The sequence below is a fragment of the Loxodonta africana genome, chromosome 27 (genome assembly GCF_030014295.1).
Source record: "Loxodonta africana isolate mLoxAfr1 chromosome 27, mLoxAfr1.hap2, whole genome shotgun sequence".
NCBI classification, from domain to species: Eukaryota; Metazoa; Chordata; class Mammalia; order Proboscidea; family Elephantidae; genus Loxodonta; species Loxodonta africana.
In genome coordinates, this window is record NC_087368.1 from 13,032,817 (window position 1) to 13,054,968 (window position 22,152).

At 40.3% G+C, this 22,152-nt stretch overlaps 1 protein-coding gene across 2 annotated transcripts in view; it reads left to right on the forward strand.

Moving 5' to 3' along the window:
- Positions 1-5,947: 5,947 nt before the first annotated feature.
- DNAJC13 (DnaJ heat shock protein family (Hsp40) member C13) overlaps positions 5,948-22,152 on the forward strand; it is a 131,357-nt gene continuing 115,152 nt past the window's right edge. For both annotated transcript variants that reach the window (XM_064277333.1, XM_064277334.1), the window contains exon 1: positions 5,948-6,053. The gene's annotated coding sequence lies outside the window, so the exon portion shown is untranslated. The remainder of the gene's footprint in view (positions 6,054-22,152) is intronic.

Consider the following 22,152-nt stretch of genomic DNA (forward strand, 5'->3'; position numbering starts at 1 on the left):
GATCCTATGCACAACAGAATGAAATACTGCCTGGTCCTAAGCCACCCTCACAATCGTTGTTATGCTTCAGCTCATTGTTGCAGCCACTGTGTCAATTCATCTCATTGAGGGTCTTCCTCTTTTCAGCTGACCCTGTACTCTGCCAACCATGATGTGCTTCTGCAGGGATGGGTCCCTCCTGACAACATGTCCAAAGTACGTAAGATGCAGTCTCGCCATCCCCGCTTCTAAGGAGCATTCTGGTTGTCCTTCTTCTAAGACAGATTTGTTCGTTCTTTTGGCAGTCCATGGTATATTCAATATTCTTTGCCAACACCACAACTAAAAGGGGTCAATTCTTCTTCGATCTTCCTTATTCCTTATTCATTGTCCAGTCCAATCCCTGTCTGAAGAGTTGGCTTTGGGAATGATTCTTGTCTTGGGCTAACAGGAAGTCTGGGAACCATGACCTCTGGGGTCCTTCTAGTCTCAGTCAGACAATTACGGCTTTTTTTTTTTTATGAGAATTTGAGGTGTGCATCCCACTGCTCTCCTGCTCCTTCAGGGATTCTCTGTTGTGTTCCCTGCAAGGGCAGTCATCAGTTGTAGCTGGGCACCATCTGGTTCTTCTGGTCTCAGGCTGATGTAGTCTCTGATTTATGTGGCCCTTTCTGTCTCTTGGCATAGTGGTTAAGTGCTACAGCTGCTAACCAAAAAGTTGGTGTTTCGAATCCACCAGGCGCTCCTTGGAAATTCTTATGGGGCAGTTCTACTCTGTCCTATAGTATTGCTATGAGTTGGAATCGACTCAACGGCAATGGGTTTGCTTTTTTCTTTTTTTGGTTTTTCTGTCTCTTGGGCTCATAATTACCTTGTGTCTTTGGTGTTCTTCATTCTCCTTTGTTCCAGATGGGTTGAGACCAATTGATGCATCTTAGATGGCCACTTGCTAGCATTTAAGACCCCAGATGCCACTCTCCAAAGTGGGATGCAGAATGTTTTCTTAATAGATTTTTTATGCCAGTTGACCAAGATGTCCCCTGAAACCATGGTCCCCAAACCCCCACCCCTGCTATGCTGGCCTTCGAAGTATTCAGTTTATTCAGGGAACTTCTTCCCTTTGGTTTAGTCCAGTTGTACTGACCTCTCCTGTATCGTGTGTTGTCTTTCCCTTCACCTAAAATAGTTCTTGTCACCTATCTAATTAGTGAATATCCTTCTCCCTCCCTCCCTCCCCACTCTCATAACTATCAAAGAATATTTTCTTCTCTGTTTAAACTACTTCTTGAGTTCTTATAATAGTGGTCTCATATAATATTTGTCCTTTTGCAACTAATTTCACTCAGCATAATGCTCTCCTGATTCATGCATGTTGTGAGGTATTTCATGGATTCATCACTGTTCTTTATCGATGCGTAGTATTCCACCATGTGAATATGCCATAATTTATTTATCCATTCATCCACTGAAGGGCACCTGGGCTGGCTCCATCTTTTTGCTATTGTAAACGGTGCTGCAGTGAACGTGGGTGTGCATATATCTGTTTGCGTAAAGGGTGTTTCTCTAGGATATATTCCAAGGAGTGAGATTGCTGGATTGTATGGTAGTTCTATTTCTAGCTTTCAAGGAAGTGCTAAATCGAATTCCAAAGTGGTTGTACCATTTTACATTGCCACCAGCAGTGTGTAAGTGTTCCAGACTCTCCACAAACTCTCCAACAATTATTATTTTGTGTTTTTTTGGTTAATGCCAGCCTATTGGAGTGAGATGGAATCTCATTGTAGTTTTGATTTGCATTTCCCTAATGGCTAATGATTGTGAGCATTTCCTCATATATCTGTTAGCTACCTGAATGTCTTCCATAGTGAAGTGCCTGTTCATATCCTTTGCCCATTTTTAATTGGGTTTTTTGACTTTTTGTTGTTGAGTTTTTGCAGTATCATGTAGACTTTAGAGATCAGACACTGATCAGAAATGTCATAGCTAAAAACTTTTTTCCAATCTGTAGGTAATGTTTTTACTCTTTTGGTGAAGCCTTTGGATAAGCATACCCAGAATCCAGTGCCGTTGATTGGGTAAGCATAGGTGTTTGATTTTTAGGAGCTCCTATTTATCTAGTTTCTCTTCTGGTGTTTGTGCATCGTTAGTAATGTTTTGTATACTGATGATGCCATGTATTAGGGCTCCTAGTTTTGTCCCTATTTTTTCTTCCATGATCTTTAACGTTTTAGATTTTATATTTAGGTCTTTGACATTTTGAATTAGTTTCTGTGCATGGTGTGAGGTATGGGTCTTGTTTCATTTTTTTGCAGATGGATGTCCAGCATAACTGTCTTTTCCCCATTTAACTGACTTTAGGGCTTTGTCAAACATCAGCTGCTCCTATGTGGATGGATTTATGTCTGGATTCTCAGTTCTGTTCCATTGGTCTATGTATCTCTTGTTCTACCAGTATCAGGCTGTTTTGAGTACTGTGGCGGTATAATAGGTTCTTCTCTGGTTCTGGAGGTGTGAGTAGGCTGTGCGGCTTGCTGTTTCTACCTGAGGAAACCACATCTGGAATGCTACCTCCAGCCCTGCGGAGGTCCCTCCAGGGAATGATGCCTGAGGGTTCCCACGATTCATGTCTAGAAACTCCTCATTGCTTCTGAACCCACTCTCCCTCCCCCGCCACTCAGGTCATTTTCTAATTTTGCCTTTGATGTTCAGGGCTCATAGCTTGTCGTATATATAATTGTTTCACATGTTTTTTCAAGTCTTTGTTGTAAGAGGGATCACCGGAAGTGTCTGACTATGCTTCCGTCTTGGCCTCGCCTCCCCCAATTTTTGTCCTTTTGTGATTAACTTACGTTACTCTGCATAATGCCTCCAGATTCGTCCACGTTGTAAGATGCTTCACACATTCACGTGAGTCCAGAACAACTAGATGATGCCTGGATACCACCACTGACTGCTCTGACAGGTATCACAACAGAAGGTCCTGGACAGAGCTGGAGAAAAATGTAGAACCAAATCCTAACTCACAAAAAAAAGACCAGATTTACTCGTCTAACAGGGACTGGAGGAACCCTGAGAATATGGCCCCAGACACCCTTATAGCTCAGTAATAAAGTCATTCCTGAGATTCAACCTTCAGCCAAAGGTTAGACAGGCCCATAAGAAGACTAAATGGGCACACCAGACTAGGGGCAAGGATGAGAAGGCTGGAGGGCACAGGAATGCTGGTAATGAGGAACCCAAGGTTGAGAAGGGAGAGTGTTGACATGTTGTGGGTTTGGCCACCAATGTTACAAATCAATATGTGTATTGTTTAATGAGAAACTAGTTTGTGCTGTAAACCTTCACCTAAAGTATGATAAAAAAATTTTTAAAGAAAAAGATAAATCTAGAAAAAGGAGTTTGAAGATCCCAGCTTGTTAAACTCTTCATAAAGAGTGTGGAGGAACTAATTTAACAGCATAAGGAAAATAGAGATGATTCATGCTACCTCCTCTGACTCCTATGGTTAGGTCTAGTGTTTTAAGAAGGATATTAACAGACTTTTCCAAACCTAATTAAGAGCCACCTAAATTTTTTTTTTTTTTAACACCATAGGGCAGTTCTACTCTGTCCTACAGGGTCACTGAGTTGGGTCAAATCGACAGCACACAACAACAGAGGACTGAAAAGGTTTGAAATCACATCCTGTGAGCAACAGTTGAAAGCACAAGGAATATGACTTCCGAAGAAGAGAAGCTGTGGCTGCACTAGTGACAGGGATAAGCAGGGGAGGGGAGGAAGTGGGGTGATTAGCTGTATTGGCAAATACTCAAGGGAATGTCACAATGAAAAAGAAACGGGGGAAAAAACTACTCATGAAGAAAAGGAAGCAGTTTCTAAAAATGCAATAAAAAAAATGTTTTGAGAGGAAGGGAATTTTCCACCAGGGGGAGGGGTGCAGTTTATGATGTTTTATCTGTCCCAAAGGGAGATACAGTGGAGATTTAATAGTTCACTGGTCTTGATGTTAAAAACCCTGGGACTGAATCTTGGCTACCATTTACAGATCAGTCACTTTGGGCAAGTCCCTTGGGCTCTATGGGGATGTAGAAACAATACAGCCCACAGCTACATTCCCTAGGATTATCAGAAGGCTTTGTAACCTACAAAAGCCACATAAATACGTTTCTGTTTCCATGGGATGAGCAAAAAAAGGCCTCCGAGCTGACTGAGTTCTCGTTTCTTGTTTCCTCTTCTTTCCTACTGTTTCGGGTCCTGTCTTCCCATAAAGAGCTATGCCTGGTACCTCCCCTTACATGCACCTTATCTTACTGCTGCAGTACAGGAATGTCTACTATAAAGATAACGGAAGTCTCTTCCTGCCCCCTGGTAGGACAAAAGGCCGATAAAGTCAAGAAGTAGAATCAGTGAGAACAGTGTCTACTTCTTTCACCCAGAAACCACCATTTCTAAAACGAGTCAACCACTGAAGGAACTCCCAAGAAGCCACAATCTCAGGATTGCTTAGCAGAGTGAGTACTGAACTCTGGCATCAGAGACCTTTAGCCCTCATAAAATAATGTGTTCTGCAAGTCACCCTATACCGTCTATCTTTTAAAGTTTGCGGGAGAATCACTTATTTTTGAACTATGGTCCTTACAGATCAGGTCCAAGAATACAGACTGACCCTCCTTAATTAAACCTTTGCCCACAAGTAACACAATTCTCAGGTGAGTCTCTGTTCTAATCTCAATATCCTGTTTTGTCAATATTCTGTCTTTCCTCCTCCTATATAGGTTCAAAGAAGTGGTACAGACGGCACAGGTTCTGGAGTCATATCGCTTCAGTTCAAACATTAAGTCCACTATCACAGCCAAACCAAAAAACTCATTTCTGTGGATTTTGACTCATAGCAACCCTATAGGACAGAGCAGAACTGCCCCATAGAGCTTCTAAGACTATAATCTTTACAGAAGCAAACTGCTACATCTTTCTCACGCAGACTGACAGGTGTGCTGGTGGGTTCAAACCACTGACCTTTTGGTTGGTAAGCAGCTTAGCGCTTACCCTTGCGCCACCTGGGCTCCCATTACCATGGCACTGGGCCTCAATTTATCTGCAAAAAAAAGGAGGATGGTAATTCTTAACTCAGTGAGTTCCGGATTAAGTAAGTAAACACCTTGCCGTGGGATCAGCAGACAGGTGGGAGCTATCAGTATTATCTTGCAAACACTCCCACCACCAAAGAGCTGTCCGCGTCTCCAAAACTCTGGTCCCTGTGACCCTCTCCAGCCTCCCAAAATTTAAACCCAGTTCAGCTGTCGTTCTGGACGTCTCCACAGTTAAGTGAACCTGCTGCCTTGCAATTCTGCCAATCCAGATCGTGGGCAGGGGCTTCAGACTACATCGCGGATGCTTCCAAGGCACATAGCCTCAGGGATAAGCTAGGACGATTCCTTTATAACGTGTTTCTGGGTTTCAGTAACCCAAAACCCAGGCGAATGGCAAACTGTCCCCAGAATTCAGAGACACGTGCCGAGAGGCGGGGCCCCCTCTGAGAGCGCGGGGGGCGTGGCCCCCTCACGCACTCCCAGGGGCGGGCTTTCCTCACGCGTTGCGTAGACTCTGGCCCTCAGAGCCGCCTTGTCAGTGTGCGCACGCGTAACTGCCTGAGGGTGGGGCAGCGGGCGGGCGAAACGCAGAATTTTAGGAAAGGAAGCAAATAGGACCGGTCGGGGGTGGGACCAGGGAAAGGCGTAAGGGGCGGGGCAGAAAGCGGAAGAATTGAAATCAGCTGACTGGGCCTCGTGACAGCCTGGGCGGTGGCGGCGCAGGCGCATTGGTTGCTCTCAGCCTGGACGAAAATGGCGGCCTCCAGAGTGAGCCTCTGAGAGGCCAAGGGAGGAGGCGGAGGGGGCGGGGAGGCAGCGCCGCCGCGGCACCAGAAACCCGCGGCAGCGGAGCTACAGGGCCCCGGTGGGGGAAAAGGGGAAGTGGGTGAGGGGGAGGAGGCCGGAGGGCGCCTCATCCCACTCAGGACGCAGAGCCGGCGGCGGGAGGAGCTCGTGCTGGAGCCTCTCCAGCCTCCCGCGAAGGTAAAGCCGACTCTGGGCACTGGACTTTGGGGCTCTGCCTCCCCCTTCCCCACGCCGCGGGGACTTGCAGGGCTCAGGGCTGGGAAAAGAGGGGTGGTGTTTTGGCCGCTACTGACTGCAGGTGCTAAGGGAGGCAGATTACCCTCCCCCCAGGCTGCTGGTCGGGTTTCTTCCCTCGGACCCCACCCCCACCTCCCCGGCTCCTAGTGACATCCGCCCAGCGCGCTGCCTTGTTCAGCCTCATCCCTGTTTTTGCCTTGTTTTCCACCTACCACGGCCCACCGCTCCCCTTAGCACATCCCCATCCCGCACACTCTTCACTCCTCTCTGGGCTCCGCCCTCGGGATTCCCTTTTAGCCTCCTAGTCCGAGCACCCTTCTTGCTGAATGTCTGCAACTCTTGTTTCCTTAGATCTTGTTTCCTTAGATCTGCAGCCCTCTTTCCCTCCAGGATTTGCGTGGACTTTGCATTTCTTTGCTTGGCTTGGTTTCGTTTTGTTGGGAAATGGGGAGCACTTTCGTCGTCTCTTCTTTCCTTCCTTCCTTCTCTTTTCCCAAATCGAGCCACCCTCCCAGGCTTTTGCTTCCTGATAGGCAGCAGTTCACTGTCGCTTTTGCTCGGCTGCTACGATTTTACTTTTGAAGGGTGTCTGTGAAGTGGGCGAAGTAGGATTTAGACAAGTTCAGTGAAGTGGCTGTTAAAAGCATATTTGAGACTGTTACTACAAGTAAGAAGAGCTCCTTCCCTTAAATTGTTTCCTTATTGCAGGGTGTTCAGTCTTGTCTTGAGATTGTATCCTTTATCAGTTGCTTGGGGGGAGGGGAGTAAAAATCTCCCCCTAATGTGACGGTGGTGGTCTCCTAAAGTAATGATTTCTTGCTTCCCAGCTGTCTTTTCCCTTTATCTCACCCTCATTCCCCCACGCCTCCACCCCGCCAAAGGAGGGTTTCTGTCTGATGATGTTATCTCCGGTGTTTGAGGTTCTTTTTACTGTGGGGTTATTTTGAACTTCTTGCAGTGTAGTATCTTTGAAGAAAAGTAGAATTTCAAAGTATTTCTTCAGAACCTGCCTCAGTGACTGTCTTTCTTATTGTATTTTCTCTCTCACTTTATGGACTTGGTAAATTTCTAGGTTTGGGAAAGTATTGTTAGCAGGGTTTGGGGAAATTGCTTCCAATGGTCACGTTTTGTGTAGTATGTTACCAGTGCTGTATGAGCCTATAGGAATATGAAACAGGACTTGCCTTAAAAAAAAACAAAAAAGGAAATTTAGAGAGTCAGTGTTCTAAAAAGACATGATTTCACAATTGTTTGGTTTCTGGAAAGTGTTTTATTGTTTGACTTAATTTAGCATGTAGCATAAAATCCAGTTAACTTTTTAAATGCAGTATGAAACGATATTTAAGCAGGTATGTCTTAAACTTGGTTTATGCTGTTAATATCACAGTGTACTCAGAGAACTGAGTCCATGTGTTGAAAACGGTATACTCCTAATTTGGAAACAGGAAGTAGAATATATTAAGTTAGGAAAAGAGGAATTGAAGGGTTATTAAGAGAGTAATGTAGAGAACCTTAAAGTTAGAGTCCAGTTCGTGGAAAATACCACCATTTATGTTACACAGGGAGTCAGTGGCTATTTCTCTTTTTCTGCAATTGAAACCCACTGCCCTCGAGTTGATTCCGACTCATAGCGACCCTATAGGACAGAGTAGAACTGCCCCATAGAGTTTCCAAGGAGCGCCTCGTGGATTTGAATTGAAGACGTTTTGGTTAGCAGCCATAGCTCTTAACCACTTCGCCACCAGGGTTTCCATTCTCAGTAAAGTGAGTAGTAAATACTCTCAGCTATATGAAAGGCGACAGTGAAAACCAATTAAGGAATTGCGGAAAGCTTGAAAGAGTTATTTGTAAGAATTTAATTTTATCCACAAATAAATAGAAGCTTGTTTGCTAGGTGGATAGTAATGATACTGGCTTTATTATTAAACTGTAAGAAGGTTGATACTGGAGTCTCGTTCTTATAGATAGTAAATTAGGGCTGAAACAAAAAGGATTTAGCTCAACTAATATGGCTCCATTCTGCATCCCGTTCTGTTTACACAGGTGAATTTGAGGCTTCAGTTACACATATGTTTCCTGTTCTTCTCTAGTTGAGGTACTTAAGATTAGTAAAAAAAAAAAAAAAAAAAAGAAGCAAGGCTACGTAGATAAACTATAGCATAGTTTTAGGCCTACATGTTGACTAATGTTTGACATGGTTAAAGGGGAGTCATTTTAAGAGATCCTTTAAGTCAGTGTTTCTCAACTTTATCAGACCCAAAAAGGCTCCCTTTTTATACCAAATATTTTACAATATCTCCTTTACTATCCTGAAATAGTTTATAGGTGATATAACCACTTTCTAGCTTCAGTTCCAGGACATAGAGAACTGAAAGGAGCTTTGCTCACACTGTTTAACAACAAAAACGTACCAGACTAACTTTAAATCCATGACTTTTGTTGAACCTGTTAAGGAGCTGAGATTGCAGAATAAACCACAGACAAAATTTAAGGAGAGACAGTGCCTGCAGAGAGGGGAGACCAGAACACATCTTCATTTGCATTAGATATAACCAGACACTGGTAAGAAGAGTTCAGCCAGAATAACAGCTTGGTGAAGCTAAGCGCCTGTTGGTGGGACCCCATGAAACCCTCGGAACCCACAGAAATCTGGGGAGCCTGCAGGCTCTTTATTTACTAACACTGAAAAGAGCGAGCCCTGGAGGTGTGTATTGTGGTGCAGACCTAGGGGAGGGGAGCAGCAGCAGAGCTTTCAGGAGGGGCAAGAAGCTTCTCTGATTCTTCACTTCTGCCTTTTCCATGGAATAAAAGCCCTAATCTGTGGGATGAAGGGCATCACTGCTGGCCTTTTTGGTAAACATTCATTGCGCTGGGGGAAGAGAAGGGAAAGGGAAAGAGTCCTACTTCTGGGGGAGAGGTATTGAACCCAAAACTGCAGCCATGGGAAGTCAGGAGAACAGAGAAGGCTGTATTCTTAAGACCCGTGAACACAACGTATGCCTGAAATTGAGTCTTAGTCCAAATAGAAATTGCACCCCCCCTTGCAACCATGCTAAGAAGCTTGGAATAACAGTGGAATGCTACTGGGAGAGGGACGGGGGGAGGGGACAAGATTATGCAGAGACCTTCTCTGAGTCACAGCACAAAGAATCAGATACTGGTCTAGTAAACCATCCCTTACCAAAGACACAAGTTATTTCTGCAGATATTTGAAGCCTGTCGTGCACTGAGGATGACCGTAGCAACAACAGATCAAAAACCCAGCTGTCCTACACATCATGTTCAACTTTCAACAAAAAATAACAAGGCAAGACTTAAAAGGCAAAAAAAAAAAATTACTCCATAGAGAAAGCAGTCTTCAGAATCAGATTCAGATTGACATAGATGCTGGTGTCTGAAAGGAAATTTAAAATCATTATGATTAATACAGTAAAGGTCTGACAGAAAAGGTGGATGATATGCACGGTCAGGTGGGCAATTTCAAGAGAGAGAGAGGAACTGTAAGAATCAAATAGAAATGCTAGTAGTAAAAAATACAGCAAGAGAGATGTAGAATGCCTTTGGGGTTATCAGTAGATTCCATGCAACCAAAGAATCAGTGAACTTGTAAATATGTTAATAGGAATTACCCAAATTGAAACAAGAATTAAAAAAAAAAGAATATCCAAGAGCTGGAGGGCAATATTCAACATGTTAATATATGCATAGTTGGAATCCTAGAAGAAGAAATATTTGAAGACATACTGGCAGAGAACTTTCTAAAGTTAATGTCAGGCTTGAAACCACAGATCCAAAAAAGCTTAAAGAATACCAAGCAGAATCCACTCCCCAAAACAAAACATACATAGGCGTATCATGATCAAATCGATGAAAACAAAATACAAAGAGAAAATCTTGAAGGCAACCAAAGAAAAAAACCTTATATTCAGAGGAATCATGGAAGCAAGAAGACGATGGAGTGACATCTTCAAAGTATTGAAAGAAAACGCTGTCAACCCAGAAGTTTATAACCATTGAGAATCTCTTTCAAAAATAAAGACAAAAGCTGAGTGAATTCATTCCCAGCAGAATTCACTCCATAAGAAATGTTAAGTTCTTGGAGCAGGCAGATTTGATAGACTGAAACTTGGATCTACACAAATGGAGCGTGCCAGAAATGAAATAAATGAGGGTAAAATAAAATTGTTTTCTTATTTTTAATCATGCAGAAAAACCATAAAAGCAAAAGTAGGAGTAAAAGCAAATGTAAAAACGTTATGTGGTAATATCACGTGAGAAAGAAGAGAGCAAGACAGTTGGACAGGAGGTGGGAGGGCGGTATCGGGAATATACTGCTGTAAGGGCCTGAAACCAAAAGAAATCAGTTGCAGTCAAGTGGATTTTGACTTATGGCCACTCCTTATGGTTTTTAATGGCTGATTTTTCAGAAGTAGATCACCAGGCCTTTCTTCCAAAGTGCCTCTGGGTAAACTTGAACCTCCAACCTTTTGGTTAACAGCGAAATGTATTACCTGTTTGCCCTACTCAGGGACTCCTGTTAAGATCCTTACGTTATATGATATTATTTGAAGGTAGGCTAGTTAATTAAAGGTGTATGTATATTGTAAACCCTAAGAAAATGACTAAAAAATGAATAAATAAGACATACAAAAAGCCAGTAGAGGGGATAAAATGGAATTATTAAAAAAGCTCTGTTAACACAAGAGAAGGCAGGAAAGGAGAAAATAACAGATGGAACAAATAGAAAACAATTCGTTTTTCAGTAAGCTTTTGATACGACACCAGCAGCATGATCTATAAAAGGAAAAAAAGATAAATTTGACTTACCAAAATAAATGATACAACCACCTTGCAGCCTGATTTTAAAAAATCTGCACACTCCTCTAACAAAGTAAAAATAAAAATAACCTATAAAAAATAGTTCCGCTGTAGTGTCACACGTGCATACCTAAGAGTCACCATATAAAATTGCACAGTTGACAGCCACAGGGCTTATGGGAAAAATGGGTTAGGACCACAAAACTTCACCAATGACACATTTAAAAAAAGGAACCTAGTGAAAGTGGTAGCAGTTTTGCACACGTTAGATAAGAAATACCTAAATACTACAATAAATATATCACTTTGCCTTGAAAAAAGATAGCTTGTGGAAGTGAGCCTTGGAAGAAGTTGTAGCTTGTGAGTTATCGTGAGGTAATGGAAGGAGGAAAGTTAATCTGCAATCAGACGAAAAGTTTTAACACCAGATGTGGAATGTGTGTGACTCATTGTCTTCTGAAGATACGTGCATGTGTGTGTTCAGTGTGTGCCTGCACGGCTCGGTCAGCTGGGTGCAGCTTTTTGTGTTCACCTAGTGTTCCTTGCAGGCAAAGTCGTGCAGAAGCAAATGGGAAGTTCTCATTATGCTCATCTTGTTCCCTAATATATCAACCCTGTTGGAATACATTCTTGCTGTCAAAATAAGCATTGTAACAGAACTGGCTGTACACATTTCAGTATGTAAATACTTAAATATGATTATACCAAAAGACACAATAAAGTTGTCAGAGGCTTGCGCCTTTGTATAGATGCAGTGCGATTTTGACAGAAATGTTGGCTGGTACAGGTTGTCATATTGATGACTCAGATACCACAAGTAGCGTTGCCGTCAGCATTGTTTTCTGAAAGAAATATGAAAATGAAGCAAAGTCTCTCAATTTACAGTTGCATTCCTGGAAAATTCAGTGTATGTGAAACCTTGTAAAAAGTACTTTGATTTATATTTAAAAATGCAAATCCACTGTTGAGTGAATTCTGACTCATAGTGACCCTAAAAGACAGAACTGCCCCCACAGGGTTTCCAAGGCTGTAATCTTTGTGTAAGCAGACGGCCACGTCTTTCTGCTGTGGAGCTGCTGGTGAGTTTGAACTGCCGGTGGGTTTGAGCTGCTGATCTTTTGGTTAGCAGCCAAACACTTTAACCACTGTACCACCAGGGATCCTTTTACATTTAAAATAGAATTGTAATCTGGGATTAGTTAATTATAAGTAGGTTTCTGTCTATGTGAATGACTAGAGAGATATTTAAAAGTCCTGCATTGAAGACGGTTTCTCAGTCTGTGGAACTGTCTTGTACACTGGAGGATATCTAGCGTCTGTGACCCCATCCACCATACTTGTGTGTTGTTGAGTGGATTTACCCTCGTAGCAACCCCGTGTGACAGAGTAGAACTGATCCATAGGGTTTTCCGGGTTGTGATCTTTATTTGACAGGAGTCCTGGTGGTTCAGTGGTTAAAACGCTCGGCTGCTAGCCTAAAAGTCAGCGGCTTGAACCCATTAGCTGCTCTGCTGATGTGGTATTCTGCTTCCCTAGAGATTTACAGCCTTGGAAACCTTATGGAGCAGTTCTGTACTGTCCTATAGGGTTGCTATGAGCAGGAATCGACTTGATGGCAGTGGATTTTTTCAGTTTAGTCTTTATGGGAGCAGATCGCCAGGTCTTTCTCCCATGGAGCTGCTGGGTAGGTTCAAACCACCAGCCTTTTGGTTAGTAGCCAAGTGCTTAACCGTTGCCCTACCTATGCTCTTCAAATTCTGTACTAGTTATGCTAAAATTTAAATTCTTGTACGTGGATTTCTGATTGTATTCCTTAGTCGTCTTGTGCTGTGAGGTCTGTCTCTCTCAAAGTTCTAGTCAAGACAGTGTATTTTGGGTATTCATCAAATTTTAGAGCAGATAAACCCCCCCGGGAGAAAAAATAGTAGAAAGACTAGGTTTAATTTTACATGCAGAATTTGCTTTTTTTAGGTGAACTGATAGATTTGGAAGTGTTTTGTAAACTGTAAAGTGCAATGAGGAGAAAAAAAGAAAAAAGAGTAGGAATAATAGGGATATTTTAGAGAGGACCAAGCACTAAACTGGAAACCTCTATGTTGTTATTTTGTATTGGGCGAAAGGAAAATTGTAGCGTCTGAAACTCCTTGACTTTTAATAGCATAAAGAGAACAGTGTTTGGATGTCAGGATGCTTACTGTAAAACTTTCTTCAACTTGTATTATACGCCTAGGAAATTTAGTCCTCCATTATGTGTTTGATGATAAGAAAAACAGCAAGTTAAAACATCACTGCTAAAAATCTCTTGGCCGTTAGGACCGATTTAGCATAAATAGAGCAGAATTACTAAGTTTCTCTGTGCTGAAGGAAGAGCATGTTAAAGTAGTATGCTTTCTTCTTGGATAAACCAAGTTATGCTTCAAAGGTAAAATGAAATATTAGGAGTAGAAAATTTCAAGAATGTATAAACTGAAAACATGTAAGTGATTAATAGCAAGGATTTCACAGAATTGCTTAAGTGAACAGATTTCTTAGTTTTTTTCAAGTGGATATTTCAAGATGTTTATTAAGTTTTGGCAAGAAAAGAGTCACAATAATGCATCTTTTTTGGAAAAAAGTTTTTTTTTTTTTTAAACATAAAGATCTCTTTCATCAGAAATAAGAATAATTACCTCAGATGAAATCAGAACACACAGGATATGTAAAGGGAAGGAACGGGTATCTTTTTCAGGATTTGATGTATACTGATGAATAGAAAAGCCCACCAAAATTAACTGCTATGGGGTGTATGCTCTGACCCCTTCTTTGCATTGAGGTAATATTAAAACGTTTTTTTCAGATTAAGGGCTTGGTTTGAATTTCTCTTGCCTTTTTTTTCTTTTCCATGAGCACTTATCCAGTTTCTAATTGGAAAGGAATTGATTAAAAAGAGGGGAATGGATCCTAGAATCTTGGTAGTGGCTGTTTTTCAAAGTTAATTTTGCATGGCGGACAATGCAAAGGCTTCAACGTTGTAACCTCTGGAGAGCTATTTGGAGGTAATGATTGTCAGGTTAAATTTGGTATCACCTCTGGCTTTCATGTTTTCCAACACAATTGACTTGTGGAGGTATCAGGTTCTTCAAGTCCAGGTAGCTCAGGTAGGGTGTCCTGAAACCTTGCCTTGTGATCTGCTTTGATTTCTGTGTGGTAGGTATTGTACACATTATAGATACTGATTCGTTGTTTGTTTAGAAGAAAATGCTTTTACTTTGCCCTTGAGTTACCTGTTAAAACACCAAGCTGAAAATTTAAAAAAGAGGGTTAAAGTTCATATGGTAATTTTCCCCCATACACAGCACATTCTAAGACTTAACAGCCTAGTTGTAGCTTTTTCATCTGGGTAAAAATTAATGTTCTGTTAGCCATTTCTGTTTGTCATCCTTTGTTGGAAACCACACTCACCTAGATTGACTCAGGTTTTTAATCCAGTTACAAATAAAATTAGGTCTTTAAAAAGTCAGTATTAAGAGATTTTCTCTGGTTAATACTGTCTTTGCCTAGCAGCGATTCTCCTCTGTGCTGTGTTTTCAATATTTTTTTTATAGCCATCTTGTGTTCACAAATTAGTCCCTGTCTCAAGAATTTCTATTGTATTTTCAAATATGGTTTCCCAATATAGCAGGCAAACAGTGTTTTTATTGTAGGATAGTTTGGTTAGAAAATAAGGGCAAGCTCACAGTTCTCCTCCAACATATTATAAACACTGTCACCCGCAGCGAAGTTGAAAGACCACCCAATACCTACCTCTAAGATTTTCACATTAGCATTTTACTGTGCTTGCTTTATCACAAACTGATCCATCTTTATGGCCACCTGATATTTTGATGTATTTCAAGAGAAACTCATATTTTTAATTCATTACTTGAGAGCAAGGTTAATGATGAAAGTAGATTTTACTATATTCTACTTTAAGGACACAAAGTGGAGAATTAGCCTCTTATCTGCTCTCTTGAAGTTTGTGATATTTGTGTAAAAATTATTTCGAGTTTGTCCTGTAAAATGTATGCTTTAAACAGACAAATAGCTTTGATTTAAGCCAGTTTCTTCTTTGATTAGTGTAATATTTTTGTGAGTATACTCATCCCTTGCTAAATGAGTGCTCAGTTTTGAGTTTTTACTTTCACAAGGCATGCACGTATACTGAATTTCGCTGTATGTGCAGCTTCTCTTATAGCCTGGCTGTAAACTGCTTGGGTACCTAGGGTGTCCAGTCTCTTCATCCTGCTGTTTTCTTCATAATGGCAGTTTGATGTAGGCTGCAGTTTATTGGACCTGGCAAATCCTGTGGGGTATTTATTTTGTTGTTGTCAAAATCGTGTGTCTTCTAAAAAATCATTCTCATTTTGTCCACAAATGACCTTTAAATGGATTTTCAGTATTACTGCCAGCCATAAATTAGAGAATGTGAGAACGTGAGGTGTTGTTCGAAAGCGTGAAGTAATGGAATTCATTGAAAAATGTGAACCTAGCCAAAATGCCCGTGCTGCCCTGAATTTGACGTTTTAACGCTTAGTACAGTTCTTTCTCAAAAGAAGATGAAAGGTTGCAAAAATTTTGGTGGTAGTGTAATTTTAGGATAAAAAAAAAAAATTTAGGATATGAAGTGAAAATTGAAGCGGACTTGCAAAAACTGGAGATGCTTTTAAACGATGTAGTTACAAAGGGCATATAAAGTTGAAGGAGATGAAATTCAAGTAATGATTAGTTTAAACAGATAAATTCTTGCTAATTTGTATAGCCTCAACAACTGGCAGAGTAGCAAATGCTGATGAATAGCTGCTACCAAGGACTCATTCAACAGCTTCTGCATTTCATTATTTGGACAGTTGTTATCATAGCATGTGCCTGTGGATGACTGTTAACTGATATTACCTGCTTGATCTTGAGCTTCTCTATACTAGAAAATCTGCAGATTTTTTATCACTTATAATGAGAATTAATGATTGCTTATGAGGTTTTTTTTTGGCCCATGAGCAATGAAACAATTTTAGAGGTTGTTAAATATGTACAGAGAAGACATTGACTGTAGACTAAATTATTCTTATGGAGTGAAGTTCTCATTTTTCTCTTGAAAGATTCTGAAACCATAGTTAATTTCTAGGCATCAAACATTTAAAAATATTAAGTTAGATATGTACAAAGAAACATTTATAATAATTGAAATCCCAAATATGTAACCCATACCCAGTGCCATCAAGTCCATTGCAACTCACAGTGATCCTACAGGACATACTGGAATTGCCCCATAGGGTTTCCAAGGCTGTCATGTTTATGGGAGCAGACCGCCACAGCTTTATCCCACGTAGTGGCTGGTGGATTTGAACTGCCAACCTTTCAATTAGCAGGCAAGGGCTTTAACCACTGTTCCAACTCTGACTTTGAATGATACATAGTTGGTACAGAATATTCTTACCATATTTTTTTCTGATCTTTGTACATTGCCATTACCCTCCTTAGTGAGCTACTGGTATGTCTGGAAGTTTTGAAGTACCTTTGTGGTCTGAAAGAGTTAGTGCAATTTGCAGACCATTTGCCATTCATTAGATGAAGTGACTTTTTCAAAAAGTAGTTGAGGTTTTGCTGAGAATGTAAAGTAGGTGTACTTAAATTTGAAAAGGTTATACACTTCTGGGAAATAGGCCCCAGCCTTAAAAAATAGAGCTCATTAATCTGAGCTTATTTTAAAAGCTCAGTGTTAAAATTAGTGTTTTTTCTGTTTTTCAACTTTCCTTAAAGATTAGCCTGAGATTATATATTGATGACAAGTTTCTGCCATATATTTGTTTTGAGCATTATCTATAGATGAAATATTTTAAAAGTTTTTTTTTCATAGATGCTGGAGTATTTAAGCCATGGAGTCTTCCCTTTTTTTTTTTATTTCTTTTGTCCTGTATTGTGTATGGTAATTTGTCTCACTCTCTGAAATTACGGGGTTTTGAGTTGTTTTGGGAAGTTCTACTCATCTTTCCCAGTGAAGATAATAGAGCTAGTTCTAAATTAATCCAGCAATGTGCTGTCAAGTGATGAACTGTTGACCTTTTGGTTAGCAGCCGAACTCTTAACCACTGTACCACCAAGGCTCCATGAACTAGTTCCTAGTCATGTTTCTCGATGAAGGTAATAGAGTGAGTTTTAAATTAATACAGGAATGTGCTGTCAAATGACAGATTTGTAATTACACAATCAGAATGAATTTAATTTGATTTCCTGAATTTAAAGAATGTTATTATAAACTATAGTATATATTATATAAAAAGTTATATATTATATGTAATAGTTATATATTATATATAATGTGTATATTATATAATTACTGTTATATACTATATATGTTTATTGCATAATCATAATTATCATAAATTATAATAACCAATCAGAATGAATTTAATTTGATTTTCCTAATTTAAGGGATGTTATTTTAAACTAATATATATTATATATAATATACCAGAATCGACCCGACAGCACTGGGCTTTTGGTTTATATACTTATATATAATACCTGTAATATATATAATGTATAGTTATATAATTTGTATATATTATAACATATATAATAACTATTATAAACTATAACAACATCCCTTAAATGTAGGAAGTCAAATTCATTCTGATTGTGTAATTACAAATCTATCATTTGACAGCACATTTCTAGATTAATTTAGAACTAGCTCTAATGATTATATTCACCCGGCAAGATAGCTAGGAACTATTTTATGGAGTCCTGGTGGCGCAGTGGTTATGAGTTCGGCTACTAACCGAAAGGTTGGCATTTCGAATCCACCAGCGACTCCTTGGGAACCCTGTGGGGCAGTTCTGCTCTGTCCGATAGGGTCGCTGTGAGTTGGAGTCAACTTGACAACAACAGGTTTGGTTTTTGGTTTTTTTGGTTATAGTTTATATGATAATTTAATATAATATAGTTTAAATTAAGCCCATAGATTGTGAGGTTTAGCAAGTTGAGGCCAAAGGCAGGCCCAGCCACTTACCAACTCTTTGGCCCTGGGCACATGATCTGACTTCTCTAAATCTCAGTTTTCTTGTTAGCCAAAGGGGGATCGTCATACCTGTACCACAGGGTCGTAGTAGGGATAAACTGAACTAGATACATGATCAGTGCCTAGCCCAGTCACTAACATGTGGTGAGTACATAATAAGAGCAAGTTGTTGCATAATTTCAGGACATGACAGATTTTTACATTAGGTCACCCGCTCCTCAAACTTCAGGAAGATCTTTTAAGAAGGTTCAACGTGAAACAGCCTTATCTTGATTTCTGTTTTGAGGCTGTGTAGACACTCTAATTATAGCATTGAATATCCCATTATTTCTAGGGTTGATTTGCCTAGATAGGTGGGTGTCTCCTCCATCCCTTACCTCTCAAGTATGTTGTGTGTCACTGAGTTGATTCTGACTGATAGCCACCCTTTAGGACAGAGTAGAACCGTAGCATGGGGTTTCCTAGGCTGCAATCTTGAAGAGAGCACATCGCAGGCGGAGCGGAACGGCTGGTGGGTTCTAACTACTGACCTTTTGGTTAGCAGGCGAGTGTGTAACCATTGCACTACCAGGGCACCTTCTCTAAAATATACCACTTCCTAAATATAACATGACTGAAGCCTAGCTTTTCATATAGATGAGTCGTTTTCTCCCAAAGGAGCACTTCTGTTTTACTAGCCTTTTTTCGTTACCCAGAATTTGATGTGGAAAACCCTGGTGGTGTAGTGGTTAAGTGCTACGGCTGCTAACCAAAACGTCTTCAGTTCAAATCCATTAGGCGCTTCTTGGAAACTCTATGGGGCAGTTCTCTTCTGTCCTATAGGGTCGCTATGAGTCGGAATCGACTGGGTGGTAACAGGCTTGAGTTTTTTTTTTTTAAGAATTGAATGCACAGTACCAGTAGCACTTGTTGCTTCATTAACCAAAAACCAAACCAAACCTGTTGCAGTTGAGTCGATTCTGACTCATAGCAACCCTATAGGACAGGGCAGAACTGCCCCATAGTTTCCAAGGAGCACCTGGTGGATTTGAACTGCTGACCTTTTTGGTTAGCAGCCGTAGCTTAACCACTACACCACCAGGGTTTCTGTTGCTTCATTAGAGACAGAAAATTATCAAGTGTGCTGATTTTGACCATAGGAACTTCTGTCTGTGGGGTTGAAGTATTTATTTACTCCCACATTTTTTTTTTTCTGTCAGTATTATAATCTACGTAAAAAATACAGTATTTCTAACTAACTGGCCAGGTGGTCAGTAGTTTACTTTTATATTAACTAGGTTATATATTTTCTCCCTTCTTCTATTCCCTAACCCAGGACCTCTCTCTCCGAAGTCTGGTGCTTTTAACACCCCAAGTTCATAAGTCTCCTAAAGGTTGTAGATAAGCCTTCTTGATGCAAACTTAATTCCCCTCCTAAAAGGTCTGCTTATTTTGAGTTACATATCCCCCTAATCAGTGATACCCAGGAGGCCGTGCTTTAGGTTTTTGAGGTTTTTTTTAATTCTTAAATGTTTTCTTATTTACTGTGAGATTAGTTTGCTTTCTTTCCCCTGTGGATTATTAGGGACTGCCTTTATTCCTTCTGGGCCATGCCTTAAGTCCCATGTGCTTTTCACTTTAAAATCTTTTGATATTTTTCTCTCCCTTTTGTTTCAAAGTCCCTTGATAATATCAGCTAGTCACCACTCAAACACATTTTCTTCTCAGTTTTCCCAAGATTTAGGCTCTTGGGGACAGAGTCTTATATCTTAAGAACCAAGAATCCAGATCTCAGTCCTCAATATCAGTCATTCACTTTTTCTGTCCTCCTCTCTCTTCCATCGTTCCAATCTTTAGTTATAGTATATAAGGGAAACAGCAACAAAAAAAACCCCAGTCATCTGTATACCTGCATTTTTTGCTTTTTTGGCAGGTCCTCAAAGGTGCTACCCAGGTTTCTTTTCAACAATACCATTTACTGCAAATGCTTCAGAAGGCAGGAATATCGTTTGCTGGGTTTAATAAATCCTCGTTGGCTCACTATCCGATCCCAGATATACAATCTCAAAAAAAAAAAAACAAAGCAAAAAAGATCCAGCATGCCAACCGTATGGACTGTATTTGGTTGTTTTCACACTCATTAGTAGGAAGATGCCAGTTGACTATAACAACTTTCTTCTCTCTGGCAGCAATAAACTTTGCTCTAAAACTTGCTGTTACTTTTGGTCCTCTTTATTATTTCTCAGAGTATGAGTTAATGATGCTTTTCTAGGCCAAAAAACTTTATTTAGAAGGACCTGTTAAAACATCAAGTTGGAAGGGGACATCAGAATTGCCTGTGGGATTGCTCCATTCATTCAGATACTCACTGAGCATCTATTTTGTGTCAGGTACTGTTGTAGGTTCTGGGGATATATATTCGTGAGCTAAACAGACAAGATTACCTCCCTCCAGTAGGGTTAGCTAATAAACTGAACATTAGAATGAAAGGTGCTAGGGGGCAAAAAAGAGCAGGAGTAAGAAAACAGGGAGTGTAGAGTGAGGAGGAAACCATGGTGGCGTAGTGGTTAAGTGCTACGGCTGCTAACCAAGAGGTTGACAGTTGGAACCTGCCAGGCGCTCCTTGGAAACTATCGAGCAACTATGAGTTGGAATCGACTCGACGGCAGTGGGATTGGTTTGGGGTTTTGGTTAGAGTGAGGAGTGTGGTTACAATTTAAAAGATGTTTAGGGTAGGCCTTATTGGAAAGGTGCCATTTGAACAAAGATTTGAAGCAGATGAGAACGTGAGCCATTTGGATATCTCAGGGAAGATCATTCTCCACAGAGGGCAGGGGCTCTCTCAATTTGCTGATACAAAAACAGGAGCAATGAAGAAAGTGATTTCAAAATACAAGTGTCTTTAAAAATGTTTAACCACTCAGGTATAATCCCAGGAGAAATGAAAACCAATATGTCGGCAGGCGTCCATGCAAAAGCTTGTACACTAATGTTCATAGTAGCATTATTAATAATTACAAAAAGAAAAAAGGGAAACAATACAAATATCCATGAACCAGTGAATGAATAAAGAAAACAATGTTTTCTGGCAATAAAAATGACTAAAGTATGATACAGGCTGTATCATGGATGAACCTTGAAAATACGCTAAGTGAGAGAAGCCAGACACCAAAGATCCCATATTGTATGATTCCGTTTATGAGAGATGTTCAGAATTCAGCACATCCATAGTGGTGAAAGTAGATTAGTGGTTGCCGGGGTCTGTGGGGTGGGGAGAATGGGAGTGACAGCTACCAGTAAAAAAAAAAAACGTTGCTGTGGAGTTGATTCCAACTCATAGCAACCCTGTAGGAACAGAATAAAAAAAAAAAAGCCCATTGCCGTCAAGTCAATTCTGACTCACAGCGACCCTATAGAACAGGGTAGAACTGCCCCACAGAGCTTCCAAGGAGCACCTGGTGGATTCAAACTGACAGCCTTTGGGTTAGCAGCCGAAGCACTTAACCACTACGCCACCAGGGTTTCCAGTAGAACAGAATAGAACTGCCCTATAGGTTTCTCAAGGAGGACTGGTAAATTTGAACTTTTGACCTTTTGGTTAGCAGCTGATCTCTTAACCACTGCACCAGCAGGGCTCCTAGAGTTTCTTTTTAGGGTGATGAAGATGGTTTAAAAATAGTGGTGATGGTTTTACAACTCTGAGTATACTAAAAACCATTGAAAGTGGTTTTATTCTAATTATGTAAAGGATACTTGCTAGTTTTAAAAAATAACAGTGTATAAAGGTACAAAGAAAGCTTGAGTCAACCATATTCCAGCCACTCAAATTTGCGTTATTGACACTTTGGTATGTATTCTGTAGTATTTTTTAGAGTGCGTTTCTAATTATCAGGACTAGGGAGAAGATACTTTCTGATGAACAGTATAAGGAAGCATTTTAGGGTAAGTAGCCTGATGTCAAAGTAGGAGAGAATAATTTGGAATTGGAAAAACTGTTGTAAGTGGACACTAAAGGCAGGAAGAAAGATTAATATTTTTGATAGTTTAAAGTGAATATGTGGAAAAAATATAAAAATGATAAGTGGGATGAATTAATTTGACAAGCTTCAATTCTTTAAAAAATAAAAAGCCCTCTCATATCAACAGTAGAGTGAAAAAATAACAAAAAGTCAAGTCACAAAAAGAAATGACCAAAGATTTCTAAAA